Source organism: Sapajus apella, unplaced genomic scaffold (genome assembly GCF_009761245.1).
Source record: "Sapajus apella isolate SASKATOON/1434 unplaced genomic scaffold, GSC_monkey_1.0 scaffold4849, whole genome shotgun sequence".
NCBI lineage: Eukaryota > Metazoa > Chordata > Mammalia > Primates > Cebidae > Sapajus > Sapajus apella.
This window is the reverse complement of record NW_022441773.1, coordinates 1-5,123: the sequence shown is the minus strand read 5'-3', so window position 1 is coordinate 5,123 and position 5,123 is coordinate 1. Positions and strand designations below refer to the sequence as shown.

General features: G+C 46.3%; 1 pseudogene; it reads left to right on the top strand.

Moving 5' to 3' along the window:
• The first annotated feature begins 1,939 nt into the window (after positions 1-1,939).
• LOC116547809 lies at positions 1,940-4,867 on the top strand (annotated as a pseudogene).
• The last annotated feature ends 256 nt before the right edge of the window (positions 4,868-5,123 follow it).

The window sequence follows — 5,123 nt, the reverse complement described above, 5'->3', positions numbered from 1 at the left end:
CCTCCTGGGTTCAGGCAATTCTCCTGCCTCAACCTCCTGAGTAGCTGGGATTACGGGCACGCGCCACCATGCCCAGCTAATTTTTTGTATTTTTAGTAGAGACGGGGTTTCACCATGTTGACCAGGATGATCTTGATTTTTTGACCTCGTGATCCACCCGCCTCGGCCTCCCAAAGTGCTGGGATTACAGGCTTGAGACACCGCGCCTGGCCAGGCTGCCAGTTTTATATCAGTATTATCAAATGCTTTAAATAGAGAATTCGAGGCTGGGTGTGGTGGCTCACACCTGTAATCCCAGCACTTTGGGAGGCCGAGGCAGGTGAATCACCTGAGGTCAGGAGTTCAAGACCAGCCTGGCCAACATGGAGAACCCCGTCTCTAAAAACAAAAAAAGAATTCGATTACATTCACTTCTTTAAATAAAAGGAGCTAATTATTACCTTTTTCATCCAGTTTATAAAGGCAAAGCAAAATGTTTGGAAGTACATTTTCTCAAAGGTGAAACATCTGACAGTGTTGTGAATGCTACTCTAAATTCAGCTTGAAAATTCACAAGGTTGAGCATGATGGTGCATGCCTGTAATCACACTACTCGGGAAGCTGAGGCAGGATTGCCTAAAGGCTGAACCCTGGAAATCGAGGCTGCAGTGAGCTGTGATCATATCACTGGACTCCAGCCTGGGGTGACAGAGGGAGACCGTGTCTCAAAAAAACACGCCCCGCCCAAAAAAAAACACCCATCTATTTTTTTTTTTTTTTTTTTGAAATGGAGTCTCTGTGTTGCCCAGGCTGGAGTGCAGTGCAATGCCATGATCTCGGCTTGCTGCACTACAACCTCCACCTCCCAGATTCAAGCAGTTCTCCCTGCCTCAGCCTCCCAAATAGCTGGAGGCACCCACCACCACACACTGCTAATTTTTATAATTTTTAGTAGAGATGGGGTTTTGCCATGTTGGCCAGGCTGATCTTAAACTCCTGATCTCAGGTAATTCACCCACCTTGGCCTCCCAAAGTGCTGGGATTACAGGCATGAACCACCATGCCCGGCATGTGTGTGTGTGTGTGTGTGTGTGTGTGTGTGTACACACACATATATCTATATATGCACAATGCATATAACTACAAAAAATATCAATATCAAAAATATATCAGAACTTCTACAAGTCAATTTTTTAAAATAAGACAACATAATAGGATAAATGGGCAAAAGAGATAAACCATTGTAAAGTTAGAGAGTACAATGCACAAGCCCACCCCCATTTCTGACACCAAATACAGATGGTTTCCAAAATCACACTCAGGTTTGATAATTTGCTAGAAGGACTCACAGAACGTGCTGAGAGCTGTTACACTCACAGTTACAGATTACCATAGGGAAAAGATTCAAATCAACAGACTTAAAATCTTTGAAACGAGCTGGTCACAGTGGCTCACACCTATAATCCCAGCACTTTGGGAGGCCGAGACGGCAGATCACCTGAAGTTGGGAGTTTGAGACCAGCCTGATAAACATGGAGAAACCCCAAATCTACCACTAATACAAAATTAGATGGGCATGGTGGCGCATGCCTGTAATCCCAGCTACTGGGGAGGCTAAGGCGGGAGAATTGTTTGAACCCGGGAGGCGGAGGTTGGGATGAGCCAAGATCACACCATTGCACTGCATCCTGGGCAACAAGAGTGAAACTCCGTCTCCAAAAAAAGAAAAGAAAATAAAAAAATATTGAAAGGTTAAAATAAGGCTGGGAGCGAAGGCTCTCACCTGTAGTCCCAGCACTTTGGGAGGCAAAGGCAGGAGCATTGCTTGAGTCCAGGAGTTCAAGACCAGCCTGGGCTATGTAGCAAGATCCCATTTCTAAAAAATTAAACATTTAAAAAAAAAAAAAATGGCCAGGTGTGGCAGTGTGCCTGTAGTCCCAGCTACTTGGGAGGCTGAGGCAGGAGGACTCCACTGAAGCCTGGGTGACAGAGTAAGACACTGTCTTTGAAACATAAACAAGCAAAAAAATAACATGCAGCTTTACTAAGCTCTACTTTGGGTTCCCCGGCCAGAGTGCTACAGTAGCATCTTTCTTGTTTGAGGTCTGTACTGTCGGCCTGCAGCGATGGCGGCTGTGCGGGGCCTGCGGGCGAAGGCAGAGGCCCCGGCGGGGCTCCCGTCCGCTGAGGCGGAGTCCAGTGTAGACCGTGGCGAGCCGGAGCCCATGGAGGTGGAGGAGGGCGAGCTGGAGATCGTGCCAGTGCGGCGCTCGCTGAAGGAAATGATCCCAGACACAAGCAGAAGATAAGAAAATAAGGCTGGCAGCTTCATCACTGGTATTGATGTCGCCTCCAAGAAAGCAATTGAAGAGAAAGAACAGCGAGCCAAGAGCTTCCATTTTCGATCAGAAGTAAACCTTGCCCAAAGAAATGTAGCCTTGGACCGAGACATGAAAGGAATCCCCAAAGTGAGACTGGAGACAATCTATATTTGCGGAGTAGATGAGACAAGCACCCTAGATGTCTTTTCCTATTTTAAAGAATATCTTGCCTGACAACATGGAAAAGGGTTTTTCTCCTCCTTTCCCTCCAAGGTACATGCTACCGCTTTGAACTTCCAAGTATACCTAGTGACCTTTTAAAATGTAAACGTTTTCAGAAAATTGAAGGTTGCTTTCCTTGTATGCGCTTATTATCTTGACTACCTGAACTGCAAGGGATTTTTATATATTCATATGTTCCAAAGTCAGCAACTCTCCTGTTGGTTCATTATTGAATGTGCTATAAATGAAGTCTTTTGCAATTAAAAAGAGATTTGCCCACAAAAAAAAAAAAAAAAAAAAAAAAAGAATATCGACCGGGCGCGGTGGCTCACGCCTGTAAGCCCAACACTTTGGGAGACCGAGGCGGGCAGATCACAAAGTCAAGAGATGGAGACCATCCTGGCCAACACGGTGAAACCGCATCTCTACTAAAAACACACAAAAAAGGCCGGGCATGGTGGCTCATGCCTGTAATCCAAGCACTTTGGAGGCCAAGGCGGGTGCATCACCTGAGGTCGGGAGTTCAAGATCAGCCTGACCAACATGGTGAAACCCCGTCTTAAAAATAAATAGATACATACATAAATAAAATAAATAAAACACAAAAAAATTAGCTGGGCTTGGTGGCACGCACCCGTGGTCCCAGCTACTCGGGAGGCTGAGGCGAAAGAATTGCTTGAACCCAGGAGATGGAGGTTGCAGTGAGCCGATTGTGCCACTGCATTCAGCCCCGTGACAGAGCAAGACTCCGTCTCAAAAAAAAAAAAAAAACAAAAACAAAAAAACAAAAAGAATATCCTCCAGCTCACATCGAATGGTTGAATGATACCTCCTGTAGTGTAGTTTGGCTGGATGAAATGACAGCTACACGAGCCCTTATCAGTATGAGCTCTCTGCCTGCACAGGATAAGAATCAGGGATGCCAGTGAGGACAAGTCATCTGAGAAAAGTAAAAAAGACAAGCAGGAAGACAGTTCAGATGATGATGAAACTGAAGAAGGAGAGTTTGAAGATGAAAACTCAAGTGATGTTAGACACGTTGTCTCAGGTAGAAGAGTCTGTTAACAAATGATCTTAGTCCAGCTAACAAACTTGCTAAAGGAAATAGCTTATTCATGAGATTTGCTGAAAAAGATGACCAAAAGGAACTTGGAGCAGCCAGAAGTCAGTATTACATGAAATATGGGAATCCAAATTAGGGAGGCACGAAAGGAATTCTTAGCAGTTCATGGAAGCGAAGATATCGTTCCCGCCGTATTCAGTGGGACGTGCTCAAGAAGAGAGCCCTGACTGGGGGTGACATTGGCTTAACGTCGTATAAACATCGACATTCTGGACTAGTGAATGTGCCTGAGGAACCCACTGAGGAGGAGGAAGGGGAGGAGGAGGAAGAAGAGGAAGAGGAGGAAGAAGACCGGGACATGGATGCAGGTGTCGGAGTGGTGGTAGAGTACCACTAGGAGTCCGGGGAACGGAGCATCTAGACGATCCAGTGCCAGCAGCTCAGACTCAGGTGAAATGGACTATGATCTAGAACTGAAGATGATTTCCACTCCTTCACCAGAGAAAGGCATGAGAATGACTGTGTATGCTGATGAAGTGGAATCTCAGTTGAAAAACATTGGGAGCTCCATGAAGGCAGATAGCCTGTCTTCAGGTAATATCAAAAACCTAATTGGTAACAAACCGCCACCTGAGAAATTTGCAGATGCCCGACATCTATTAGATGAAAAACGCCAGCACTGCGTCCACAGGCACCGGTCAGCAACACTTAATCAGATATACGCCAGCGGTTAGGAAAAAGACCGTATTCTCCAGAAAAGGCTTTTAGTAGTAACCCAGTGGTTCGGAGAGAGCCCTCTTCTGATGTTCATAGTAGGCTAGGTGTTCCCAGGCAAGATATTAAAGACCTCTACTCCGATACTCAGGAGAAGAAATCAGGTAATTAATTTACGGACTCATTTTGGATCTGCACCCAAGACCAAAGAAAAGAATACGAAGAAAGGGGATCACGGGGCACCTGGCGCTGAGGAACACGACTCCGAGCTGCAAAGGGCGTGGGCGGCTCTGATTAAGGAGAAAGAGCAGTCTCGCCAAAAGAAGAGCCGGTTAGATAACTCACCGTCTCTCCAGATTGAAGTTAGTCGGGAAAGCAGCTCTGGTTAGAGGCAGAGCCCTGAGGCCCCCGGGGCCTGTGACAGCTGCCCTAAAGCCTGACATTCTGGAATGGGGTGGGGCGCAGTAGCAACCTCCCCCGCAGGAGCCCGCGCCCTCTGGCTCCTGCTCACACAGTCACCCTCGGCTCTTGCTACTTTGGCAAGGCATCTTTAAGAATGTGACACGTTTTCAAGGGCATCTCTACCTCGCTGCAGAGTTGTAGTTCTGGGCCCTCGATTCTTTTCCCACCACCCTACAGGACTAGCCTACAGGCTTTACCCTTTGAGAAAAAGGCAGCCCTCCAGATTTTGTAGACATTTAAAAAAATATTTTTAACATTGTGTCTTTTAAAAGAAACGTTTTTTAAAAATAAATAAATAAATAAAAGAAACGTTTTGCCGGGCGCGGTGGCTCAAGCCTGTAATCCCAGCACTTTGGGAGGCC